The sequence below is a fragment of the Pieris rapae genome, chromosome 15 (genome assembly GCF_905147795.1).
Source record: "Pieris rapae chromosome 15, ilPieRapa1.1, whole genome shotgun sequence".
In the NCBI taxonomy this organism is placed as follows: Eukaryota; Metazoa; Arthropoda; class Insecta; order Lepidoptera; family Pieridae; genus Pieris; species Pieris rapae.
In genome coordinates, this window is record NC_059523.1 from 8,292,021 (window position 1) to 8,306,242 (window position 14,222).

The following is a 14,222-nucleotide window of genomic DNA, read 5'->3' on the forward strand; positions in this document are numbered from 1 at the left end:
TTTACGATGCGCGCGCACACCTGAATTCGACATCGTAAAGTTAGGTCTAGGTGGCACGGAAATCGATAACTACACTCAAGTTATATATTCTAGTATTTTTAAATTTAGAAAACGTGTTTCGTAACAATACAATTAAACAGTGTGAATAAATATATATTATTATGGTGTTTTTAAATCTATCTAAAATTTCATATTCGACAGTGATAGTATTTACTAATAATTTATTTATTTAAATAAAATCTTTTTGATTAATATTAATATTTATCGTTAATCACTTATGCATTTCAGTAATTTTTTTCCATACGCCAAAGAAGTATAACTTCTAACGCGTGGACATAAGTACACACACTCTTTTCATATAGTACACAGAGTATACAGACAAAAAGCTCATCTAAACACTAACGTAATTTTAAAAACTACACCCGATAGTCACGAAATAGAATTATCTTCAACACTCCCGCAATCTTCATCCAGCAACGATATAGATTACAAAATCACAGCGAACTCTTGCCAACGACAGGTTATTGATTCACGGCTAAGCCATTTAAAAAGTAGTATTAAGGTCAACTCTGCCCTAGAGAGCTGCACCTCAAGCATGATTTGCAAGTGCTACTGCTGACATTTTAAAATTAAGATGAGGCAAATATTATTTTTAATCTTCTGCTAATATATTAAAAAATAAATCAGTGGCGCTACAACCTCTTTAGATCTTGGCCTCAGATTTCTGAATCTGTTTCATGATCGTTTATAAATCTAATAGGCAAGTAGGTGATCAGCCTCCAGTGCCTGACACACATCGTCGACTTTTTGGGCCTAAGACATGTCGGTTTCCTCACGATGTTTTACTTCACCGTTCGAGCAAATGTTAAATGCGCACATAGAAAGAAACTCCATTGGTGCACAGCCGGGGATCGAACCTACGACCTCTTGGCCAACACTGCTAATATATTAATAAGTTAATAATATATAAATATTAAATTTTAGAATCTGTATTATCCAGTTTCAGTTTTCGTAATTATTACTTGAAATGTGTTTGGAAATATACGTAATATTATATCATTTACCTATTAATAATCTCTGATGATGCATATGATTAAATTTGACTTAAATTAAGAAGTTAATCAATATAGCTGTGACCCGTATTTTAGCAAGGGTGATAGAAGTATTAAAAATATATTCTAAAGTGCACTTATGCAAACCGCTCTTCTAAACAATATTGTATACCACTTTAACAAAGGAACACTGAAGGACGATTCGAGAACATCAATAGCTTTGAGTCTTTGCATAAATCCTGATATTAAAATAGAATTGAATCTATTTCTTATTTACGAATAAAATACGCGCGTTTTATAATAAAAAAGGGTAAACTTACTTACTGACTTAATAGTCGTCGAAATAAACGTAAACAAATAAATAGATGTGGCTTAGCATCATTTTTTTTCTTTTCATTTTTACGGCGCAATTAGCCCACTCGTGATGGTGAACGCAATTATCGTGAGGAAACCGGCTTCCTATAATCGAAATCGAAAAAATCGACAGCATGTGTCACAGAGAGTGGATTACAAATTTGGAGACAAATCTGAAGCTAAGATCTTAATTAGCTTTTACTTTATTTATTCATGTTTTTTACTGTAACAACATTTAACTTAACCGTCTAGCTTACTGATAAGTAAATTAAGTTTAACCTTATTTACTAATATGAATAGTTAACATACGAAATCGCTTAAACTATTCATCGCAACAATTATTGTTTCAGATGCGTTGGCAAAGACTATGCTATATGAAAGACATAAACCAATCAAGTACCTAATAAAAAAGACGCTTAACAAATACACACTATTAGTAGAAAAGAAGGTAGTTTTTGCTGGAGAATGTCCACGTCAAGATACTGGTTAGAAAAATAGCTATTGAATAAATTAACGTCAAACAAATTAATATATTGTATAAAGTTAAGGAAATTTAACAACTGTTTACTACATCAGTGACAGTACAAAAAAAAACTATGCAGAGAAAAGTTTCATTTCCGGTCGAGTTTATTGTACTGATTACGACTATTCCGCTTGTTGCTAATGCTCCGGAATTCATTTAATTTTGCCCGCTAACTTTTGTTTTGGTTTCGTATAACAGATTGTGATAATGGCTATTTTAACGCCTAATCTGTTTTTAACATTTACATTTTTATAACCTTTAAAAGCTATAGAATGCTTAGAACTTTCATTTCAACTTGCAAATATTTGAGCGTTTACGAATAGGGATGATTTTTTTGCCGCATCAGCTAAAAAAGTTGTACCTTGGTAGAACTGAAAATGTTTAGAAAATGAAAAATGGCTTATTATAGAAAGTTGCCAATACTCTTATTGTTTTTGGAAGTAATCTCCGTTCCTCTGTACACATCGTCCCATTCGATGGAACCTTTAATAGATTTTTTGGGAATAAATGAAAGTCGCATTTTTTAATTTATATTTACTATTAAAATTTTAATTTTAAACCTTTTTATGCCTTACATATTTTTTTATGTTTAATTGGCGTTGTAATTGATTTTTGATTTGATATTTGTTTAAAAACACAGAGCAGATTAGGTATAGACGGTAATTGATATCTATAACAGTAATATGTATATAACGCAAGACAGAGTTCTATATATTGAAGTTATTATTATGTGTTGCTCGTCTGCCGGGGATATTACGCACCACATCTTTGCACGTAAGTACCAGTTCTCTAATCAGACACATTTTCCCTTTCACGCCTGAAGTGTATTTTAAGCTATGAAAAAAAAATGCTGTGCTGCACTAGTGTTCAATTTTCGTCGTTTATTTTCTTGAAGCAATTATTTTTACGTAGAATTTAGATGATATTTTTAGATTTAATCAAATTAATTCATAAGTCCCTACACTTGTACATATGGATTATTATTATTATACTTTATTTCTATACATTGAACACATTTTATATAATCGACGCAAGCATCATAAATATTCAAGCCAAACAATAAAGTGACGTAGTGTTGAAGCACCTGTTATTTTAAGCACGATAAAGTATTATTCGTTAATGCAAAACCACCTTATAACGGGTTAAGAACCCCCTGCGTCAACCTACTAGGTCTATAAGAATGCAAATTCATGCTCACGAAGGGTTTTAATTGAAAAGCCTACGTTTGAAGGCACGACATACAAAGTTGCCAAGTAAATTACTGCAGAAATTGTAGGTGTTTAGCGGTTCGACTTAATCGTCCTAAATTTTAAGTATGAATCCGATGCCATAGTCTTTTATGAACGAACAAAATTAATTGTTTTTTTTTGCATAAGGTTGGATAGATGCTGTCTGATTCGGTAATTATTTTTATTTAATTAACTATTTATTATTTTCACATTCATTGATGAGAGAAAAATATGAAAGTTTTGACTGCAGCGCCATCTTCCGGGTTAATTTGTGGATGTATGAGTCCAGGGCTTCACCCAAACGTAGAATACGTAGATGAGTAGAATTATTTATATATGTAGGCTATGCTATAGTTTAAGTTAGACCAAACTGCACACGGTGTGAAAATTTGATTAAAACCTACTAAAGGTTGGCAGTCCATAGCGGACAATATTATATTATAAATTAATATTATATATTAAAATAATATAAAATAATAATATATAGGGATCAAAAAGCTGCTTCTTCCATGCGTTTTTATCCTTATGTGTCTCCCCCATAGTGTAGTTAATCAGCTACTATACCAATTTCCTAATCCATTGAACCCTGGTTATGAACATTGACTGACCCTTTTTGCAATACACCACTAATAACTTCTGTCTACAATACTTAGTTGACTTTTTCGGCGGGCACAGAAGCAGGCAACCCTCTCTAACTAACTTAATATAGTGAATCTGCCAAAAAGTGAGTTCATTTTAATATAATCCAACAGTGAAAGACGCTCCGGGATCAGTAACCAAACTTCTAGATGTAACAAATATCATAAATTCTAAGCATTCTTCGTTCAAAGTTCGCCAATATCATCAACTGTGCCCCCCAGAGTAATAAATAAAATATCATTGCCCCAATCGTTTAATTTGCATACATTATGCAGCAATGCCTAATACCAAAGGACTACAAATGCTATTTATCATAGTACCATTATGATATCAGATAATGCCATATTTCCATAACGAAACAACGTGAATGCTTTTTGTGCTTCTCACTTGTTCTATTTGAAATAATTATTTACACACACACATGCAGTAGATACGAAAATAAATAAAACATGTCAAAGGTGAATACTATATTAGTTATTTTAGAAATCCTAATATATGAATTAAATGCAGTGTTTTTTGCGTATACTTACCTGAAGCGGATCAATTAAGAAAAACCTCTTCAGATATGAAATGTTGTTCAAGGGCGGATTCAGCTAGAGCGCCAGGAGTAAAACATAGTCGTGGTCAAGTGAAGAACTTAAACGTTTCTCATCATACAAAGTTATAAATAAATAAATATAGCCTTTATTGACAATCTTGTAAGTTACATTTTATCTTATATTAAGTTATGGAATGGTGCCCTAGACATAAAACGAGAAGAAAAGGTAGACAACATCGTAGATGGTAAGATGATATGAAAAGGTGGCAGGAGCCTTGGATGAGGAAAGCAAAAGATAGATCTTTGTGGAGAAATCTTGGGGAGGCCTATGCTGAAAAGCAAGACAATCAAGAAACCGGTGTCTATTTATTTATTTATTTATTTATTGGGAAACCAAACAGAGACATCCTTAATAAAAACAAAGTCAAAAATAAAACAAATACAAACACACTGGATGCATCCACAACAGGTTACACTTATATATGATACAAAAAATTGTTATGGGTTTTTAAACTATAAAAAAAAAACAAAAGAAACACATTTTGAAATATTTATGACAAACCTTAAGCTAAGTAAATACTAACATGCATTAACTAATTAACTAAACTTATAAACTAAAATTAACTTTAACTAATAGGTTATGGGCGCCAGGAGGATTTTTATACTTGGGTCATCCCACCAAAACCCGCTGTATGGTAAAGGAGTGTTCACAACACAGTGACACCAACTTCATCCAAACATTTGTTTGCTGAATATTAAATTTGAGGGCATTTCATAAAGCTAAAAAAAACAAACCAAAAAAAACATTTCAAATACTAAAATAAAATTAAGCCACAAGATAATAATAATAAAAAAAAACACATACCCCTCAACACAGTAAAAACACTAGAACCAAAATGTTAATATTAATTGTGTCACCGACACGTCCAATTATCGGCAAATACTAACCGTGTCTGTCCTCTCGTTCCTACCCTCTTACTATCACATTCCCCCTACATACAAAAGAAATGAAAAGGTATATATAAAAATAAAAAAAAACATTTTCATTTCTTTAACTGCTGCTCTCTATTCCAATATGGCTTTAAGTCCTTAGCGTGCCAAACCCCTAACGGTTTGCCGTAACAGTTATTCAACCTAAACACATTATTTGATAATTTTTCAACAATTATAGCTTTATCAAACTTTGGTGCCAATTTAGCCATAAATTTTTTTCCTGCGTTAGACAAAAATTTATTCCTTTTCCAAACGGTATCACCCACATTAAATTTAGCCTCTCTATATTTTAAATTATAGTAAATTGTACTTTTTTTATGTGCGTCTTTTATCTTTTGTTCAACCTTCTCATAGATACTCAAAAGTTTCTTATTATCTACGAGATATTGTGTTTCATTAATGCTTAAAGATTTGTCGAATGTATTAACTGTATCATATGAATTACTTGTGACTTTGGGGGGGATAGCTGTTTCTCTGCCAAAGAAGAGGAAAGATGGAGTGTAGCCTGTGGTTTCATGAACTGAAGTCCTAACAGCATGAGCAAAACTTTGTAAGTTTACATCCCATTCATTATGTTTCTTACTAGTAATGAAACTTGATATCATTGTCCCAATAACCCTATTCACCCGTTCTGTAGGGTTACTCTGTGGATGATAATTAGGGGTATACCAAATTTGAGAGTTATAACTATTAATTAATTCTTTAAACAAATTTGATTCAAATTGCTTACCATTATCTGAGATAATTGCTTTTGGAACACCAAAAAGTAAAAATTGGCTTTCAACAATACTGCAAATTTTATCTGCTTTACCAGTTTTTAGCGGAAATAGTAAAACAAACTTACTAAAAAAACAGGTTATTACTAAAAGCATAGTGTTACCACTTTTGCTTCTTGGAAACGGTCCCATTAAATCTAATGATATAATTTGCCACGGTCTATTAACATGTCTCTGATGACCCATGTGACCAAAAGGTAAACGTTGAGAAACTTTAAATTTTGCACAAATTTCACATTGACCCACGTGGCGTTTCACATCACTTAAAATACTTGGCCAATAATAATACTGTTTTACCCTAAAAACCGTTTTCCGAATGCCTAAATGACCCGCCTTTACATCATTATGACAGCGCTTCAAAACATTAAACCTAAGAACCTCCGGAATATATAACTTCCAATCATTAGCCTTATCAGGATATTGTTTTAAACAAATCTTTTTATACAATAAGCCATCCCTAACTCGCCATTTAATATCAGAATCACTATTCAAGACACTTTTAACTTTATCTTTATACCATTCATTTTTATGTTCCTCTCGTATTTGTACATCATCACCTTGAATTTCAATCGCGTTAATTGATCGCGACAAAGCATCGGGTACTACATTAGAACTTCCTGGCCTATGAACTATATCGAAACTGAAAGCTTGTAATTTCATAGCCCACCTTGCCAGTTTGCCATGGGGATCTTTCATTTTATGAATCATTTTAAGTGCGCTATGATCCGTCACTACAGTAAAATGAGACCCATCTACATATGGACGAAATTTTTCTACGGCATAAACAATACTTAATAATTCTCTTTCAGATGTAGAATATAATTGTTCTCGGTCATTAAGTTTTCTACTTAAATATGCAATTGGTTTTTCTAAACCGTCAATCTTTTGGCTTAAAACAGCACCAATACCTTTATTTGATGCGTCGCATTGTATTATAAATGGCTCTTTAAAATCCGGACATGATATAACAGGAGCCGATGTCAGGATGGTTTTTAAAGCAACAAATGCTTTTTCCGCATCATCTGTCCATATAAATTTCTTTTGTTTCCCTTTTGTTAGATTATGAAGAGGAGCCGCTACAACAGAAAAATTTCTTACAAATCTTCTATACCAACTAGCAATACCAATAAATCTTTTCAACTCTTTAAAGGTTTTAGGACGTTCAAAATTCAAAATAGCTGATACTTTTTCGGGATCAGTACGTAACCCATCTTTATCTACAATGTAACCTAGAAAACGCATGCTAGACCTAGCAAATTGACACTTATCAATATTTATAGTCAGACCTGCACCTTTCAAAATATGTGCAACCTTATCCAAAATAATTAAATGTTCATCAAACGACTCTGAAGAAATCACAATATCATCCTGATAAGCCCAAACTTTACCATCAAGTTCATGAAATAAAATATCCATCAGTCTCTGCTGCGTTTGGGATGCATTTACTAAACCAAATGGCATAACTTTAAACTGAAACAAACCCCGGCCTGGTACTGCAAATGCTGTCTTTTCCTTACTGGAATCCTCTAATTCAATCTGCCAAAATGCAGTTTTTAAATCAAAAGTACTAAGATATCGCGAATTACGTAAATTATCCAAAATCATTGTTACTCTTGGCAAAGGATACGTATCCCTCTTAGTTACTTTATTTAACTGTCGGCTGTCTAAACAGAGCCTGTTAGCACCGTTCGGTTTTTTTACCAAAACTATGGGCGAGCACCATGGACTGTGGGACGGTTCCACCACATCCTTGGCAAGCATATCATCAAGCTCTGTTTCTATTTGTTTCCTTATAATCGGTGAAAAATTATAGTGCTTTTGATAAATTGGCTTACTATCACCCGTATCTATAACATGTTTTAAAATATTAGTTCTACCTAAACCCATGCCAATAAAATGTTGTATAGCCCTTATTTTACTCTGTAATCGACTCAACTGGTCTTCATCCAAATCAACACAACCAATGAGAGCGGACGAATTATTCGACAACGAATCTAAATTAGGACCTTCTCTTTTAAAATGAAACTCAATACCGAATCGAATAAAGAAATCTTTACCTAAAATGAAATCTTGCGACAAATGTGGCATAACCAGTATTGGTATAATGTGAAAATTGTTATTAAAACTAATTGGCACATCTAACAATTCACGAATACAATGGTTTGATCCATCTGCAGTTGAAATATATATAGGCTTAAGACCAACTGTCTGAGACTCTATGCCCATGTCTTTAATTTTCTTTGCCATATCTAAATTAATCACTGACCTCGTAGCCCCCGAATCTAATAAACCGCTAAATTTCCTACCTAAAATATCTAAACTAACATACGACCTGTTATCACATCCCTTTTTAAAAGTTAAAGAAGAAACTATTTTAGAAGACATGACGTTATGAACAAACATTAACCAATCCTGCCATTCATTATTTACACTACCACAGGGAACACTCATTTGGCAGGTCCTTGAGTTTCCCTTTTGCCGTTTCCCTTACAAACACAATCTTTTAATGTCACCCCAAATCGACCACAAGCATAACAAAATAACCGTTGTTTAGGAATTGTACATGACCTAAATAAATGCCCTACTTCTCGACAATTCCAACATCTCATAGTCTTAACACTTTTCATCATGCTTTTATTACTTTTAATAAAATTCAACTCGTCCATTTTATTTTCTTTAGAATTTTTATAAGCTAAATCCGGTTCTAAGTAATCGAGAGAACTTTTTGGTTCTTGAAATTTATCACAATTTATCTTTGTTCTTTCCACCACTCTCAGAATATTACATAAATCAGCAACCGAATCAAACTCATCCCTACAGATTGCCCTTTGAAAGTATGGCTGAAGATTCTTAACGATGAACGAAATCTTCTCTCTCTCTGTAATTTTGTTTGGTAACCGATTAAATAAATTTTGCATGACCGAAACAAAAATTAAAACAGATTCGTGACTCCCCTGAGTTCTTGACCTGGCCTCCGCCAACAACTCTTCCTGATAAAAAGGGGATTGAAATGTACGTTTTAGTACTGCCACTAGCTCCTCCCAGTTTTTAATGTATTCCCTGTTGGCTCTAAACCAAATTAATGCGTCTCCTTTAAAAAAGTCTACAGCATGCCTCCACAAATCTTCATCTGTAGCATTTCTAGCATCTTTGAGTTCGAACACACGCTCAATAAAAGCATTTACACTAAACTTACCATCACCGGAAAAATAAACCCCCCATTGACTAATTGGCACCAGTTTATTTTTGCGAATTGTATTATAATCATCACGCGACGTAGAATTTAAAGGCAAATTAATAAACTTGTCAGAAACATGACCTTCCTCAAAAATATCGTGACCAAAACTAACCCGTTTTTGTTGATGCAGTAGAGCTATATTGTCGTTATTAGTCAGTGTAGCTTTATGATCCCCAATTGATGTACTTGGAAAATCGTTATCAATTTCATTTAAAATTTTTTTACTATCTTCACCGATTGACTTATGTAAAAGTTCTTTCATTTCATTAGTTATCTTATCATTATCCTCTATATCGTCCTTATTTTCTAATTCAGAGAGAAGAACAATAGCTTTATTTATAAGAACTGTACGCTTATCCTTATCGATTTCATGTAAAGGTTCCAATAGATTCAACCTATTTACAATATGAGACAAGCGTGAAACTAGTCGTTTATACAATTGTTTATCTGGTTTTTCATCTAATTCCGAAATGTAACGCAAAATAGTATCTAGCTTATCCGAGCAAACGTCTAAGTCTTTATTAGGGTTCTTTAAACAACCAGAAGGTAATTTTATTTCATAAGATACATCTTGTGACTGTTCAACAAATATCATCTTTTTTAAAATTAATCTTAATGCAGAAGCAAAACCACCTGGCTGCACATAACCACGACAAGCAAGCTCAAACTCAACTTCATCCTTTAATAAATATTGTGGATCCATGTTAAACAAATCAAAAAAAATAAATAGCAGCAATAAAAAAAAAATAACCTACTTTCAAAAAGTCACACAATATGCAAATTCAGTATAAAACATACCAAACTTGTGTACTAAATAAACTAATTAAAAAAAAAACAAAATAAATTCCACACAGTAATATACAAACAGAATACACTTATACAATAGAAAGTAGATGTTACTACACTAAAAACTTATTTCCAGTGGCCTTGCCCAAATTATTGTAACATAGTACATTCCATAAATATGATACAGCTAACACAAAGCAACCAATACATAAGGCAAATCTGAATACAATCCCTTAACTTATAATCTTACAAATAGAATGTACCTATTATATATAAAGAAAACAAAATTATATAAAAATACAATATAAAATGATTTTACTTAACCTTAAATATTACAACTATAAAATAATATTACTTACTACTTTTAATTTTTGAAACTTATGTGCATTTATTTTTATTTTACTTTATAAGTACATACTTATGCACATATGCACGTTGGGCGCCATGTTATGGGTTTTTAAACTATAAAAAAAAACAAAAGAAACACATTTTGAAATATTTATGACAAACCTTAAGCTAAGTAAATACTAACATGCATTAACTAATTAACTAAACTTATAAACTAAAATTAACTTTAACTAATAGGTTATGGGCGCCAGGAGGATTTTTATACTTGGGTCATCCCACCAAAACCCGCTGTATGGTAAAGGAGTGTTCACAACACAGTGACACCAACTTCATCCAAACATTTGTTTGCTGAATATTAAATTTGAGGGCATTTCATAAAGCTAAAAAAAACAAACCAAAAAAAACATTTCAAATACTAAAATAAAATTAAGCCACAAGATAATAATAATAAAAAAAAACACATACCCCTCAACACAGTAAAAACACTAGAACCAAAATGTTAATATTAATTGTGTCACCGACACGTCCAATTATCGGCAAATACTAACCGTGTCTGTCCTCTCGTTCCTACCCTCTTACTATCACAAAATAATACATGACAACAACACACTAATAGTAATATAAAGTTAAGACATTAAGAGTTGCTTTATTCTATTCTTAAACAAAGCAGAGCATTTAATTAAGATCTAATAGGTAATAATGTGATAATATTTATATTTACCTTAACCAAATTTCGTTAATAACTATAAGTAGTATATAAAGTAGATACAAAGTTATTAATTTATATAAAATTAATTAAATATTGAAGATATGTACTTACATAAAATCTGGATGGGGTCATGGGGATTATGACCCCTATGGCCGACCAATGGGGGGGGGGGGCAGGATCGGCTGATTATTGCCGTGTGCGTTAAATTATGTATAGCGGAATTATCTGTTTTATTGATTATTCCTCAGTATTGACGGCGTGTATCAAGCACAGAAGGCTGATTTCTACTTGTCTATTAAGAAAGAAGTTTATTTTGTATTCCTAAGCCATAAGAATTGCTAATGCACGCAAAAATCTATTGGTCCATTCCGAATACTTGACCAAACTATTCAATAGTTTGCGCTGAGTTTGAGGCCTCTTTACTATTCCCGTTTTAATCAAATTAATTTTAGGTCAATATCCGGCCCATCGCCACGCTTATTAAAATTGATTAATATTTTCTAAATATTAGTTTCTCTTGGGGCTCATCAATTTAGATTTATATAGTTGCGGTTATAAATTGCTAATTGATGTTTTGGTATAATTTTAATATTGACAAGGGCATTCTTAATACGTTATATTAGACTGTTATATGAAAAAAGACACTTCAATGGAGAAGGCAAGTTATCTCGATGTGATAAGTCACGATGCTTAAGCTGTAGGAGCGTGTAACCGTGGGGAAAGTTCGAGAAGTATGATCAAGCTTTTATAGGATACAAATAAGTCATTTTTTAAGTTCTTTGATTGACGACGTGTATGATTTGAATGTTTTATGGTATGGTAGTTTTGCTGGGTTTTCTGATAATGATATTATTTGATATCGTTAATTTCATTTAAAATCCCTCCTGCGTATGTTACAAGATACTCAAAATTGTTCAGTGTGCCTCAAAGTCGAATTACCTGCGTAATTCGCCAATGTATCGGGTTTTATCGAACTATGACAACCATTGTCAGGACATTGACCTTGTCTTTACCACCTCAAAAAGAGAGATGTCAAGAAGTACTTGGAGAAGCGGGAAGACTCTGATTTTTTTGAGAAGTAGTTTTAAATTCTTAGTATAATTTGTTGCTTTTAAATGTCAAATTTCAGTTTTTTAATTTTATTCTTTTGTTTTTTTATAAATTGTTTATGTATGTAATCTGTTTTGGCTTTTTGTATTGTCTTAGTATATTATATTTGTATTATAATATATATAAGTATAAGCTGTTAGATTACTTATAATTAAATAAATAAATGATTATTCTGAAGGTAAAATATAAGTAGCAAAGATTAATCAAGCCGATTTCCACTTTGGCGCCTAGGTTCACTACAATACTCTTTCATAATTTACCTCGAATTTATCAGCTATTATACGAGTCTTCCTATTAATTTCCATGTGTAAAATAACAAAAAACTCTTTGTTACTCGACTTTAAATACTAGAATTTTTCTTTAAATAAACTAGCGCAACACTATCACAGCAAACGGATATCCGGTTTGTAATCTACGGAAGCTAGAAGACAGACACAAGAACAATAAAACACCTATGCTAACACGCTTAGTGCTTATCTTAGAAATACAGTTGTTTGCAATTAGCCCGTATTTAACTTGTAACTAAAAGTCCGATTTTAAAGTTTTTTATACCGCGCTTAGCAGATTGTTTTTAAAGATTTATTGGTTTATGTTCCTTTGCATAAAATTATGAATGAAATAGCGATTGTGGCGCATTCCCTTAGAGCTAGGGACCCTACGATCCAAGGCTGTACATTCAAACATAAATCTAGTATCGATGTAGTTAACATTTTGTAAATGAGTTTGTATTAATTAATTTTGAAATTATTAACCGTCTAATTTAAGCAGGTTTACAATTCGGCCGATTATTTCATAGACTTCCTCCGTCCATTGACCGCTGTTAATGATTTGTATTAAATAACCCGCCAATACTAAGAATTGCGTCATTTGTAACTTTCTTAATCAACTTTTCAGAATAATAAAAAATCTGACATATTTTAGCATATAGTATAGATTATAGAGGATAGATTTAGTATTGTCATTTTTAATTTTTACACATGGAAAGAAAACACTTTTTGATCGTACTGAAACTAAGTAATATTATAAACTTATATTATTATTATTATTTTACATAATTTTAAATTTTTCCGACGTTTCACGTGCTATACAGCGTGCATGATCACAGTGACTGAAGACAAAGGGGTTTTAAATGTCAAAAAGTATCACAGCTGTAGAAAAAGATGATAGATTTGTTATTTAATATAGAGATAATTTACATAACTGAGAAATAACCTGCCTTGCCAAGCCGGGACAGGTTGTTCATATATATAAAATTCGTCAAATTCGTTTCTCAAGCCATAGTCTAAGCAAGAAATAGTCTCGAATTTATAATATTAGTAAAGATATCATGTGCACATGGCGCTCATTAGGCGAGTGATATACGTAATTAGAAGTAGGGAATATATCTTCGCTGACACATGCTTTCGAGAATCCCGCTGAGGTTGAATAACACTCAGTATTTATGCTAGACCTTATACACAAAATTCAAATTATACTTTTATTACTATAACATCAAAATTATAATATAGAACTAAAGATATAAATAATAATACTCCAGGTTCTTCTTTGAACAGTTTTATAGACAAATAGGAAGCTTGACACAAATACTATGAAAGTTTTTCTGTGTGTGTCTCCTATACAGATAAGAGTAACCAGAGACTATAGAGTATGGTTAATAGGTCAGGTAACTATTGGTAAAGGTGTATAAAATAGTACCTTAAGTTCGTTAAAGTATAAAGCTATTTTTCTTGTATTTAACGTTCTTTAACTTCAGCGTAAAGACTAAAATAAATTGCGCGTAGAAAGAAATGACATATGGTGCACTGTGATTCGAAGGCATGGTCTTAGAGTTGGGAGTTGCTTGAGACTAACACTAATCAAAGACTAAATTGCGTCAACACAATTATACTAAGCTAATGCTTAAATAATGTCAAATGAAAGAAGCAAC

The 14,222-nt window shown here is 32.1% G+C and overlaps 1 long non-coding RNA gene across 1 annotated transcript; it reads right to left on the bottom strand.

Moving 5' to 3' along the window:
- Positions 1 to 10,612: 10,612 nt before the first annotated feature.
- On the bottom strand, positions 10,613 to 11,061 carry LOC110997897. The gene is made up of 2 exons (XR_002600350.2): positions 10,942 to 11,061; positions 10,613 to 10,856 (listed from the first exon to the last, which is right to left on the bottom strand). It is a non-coding gene; the product is annotated as an uncharacterized LOC110997897 (long non-coding RNA).
- Positions 11,062 to 14,222: the final 3,161 nt, after the last annotated feature.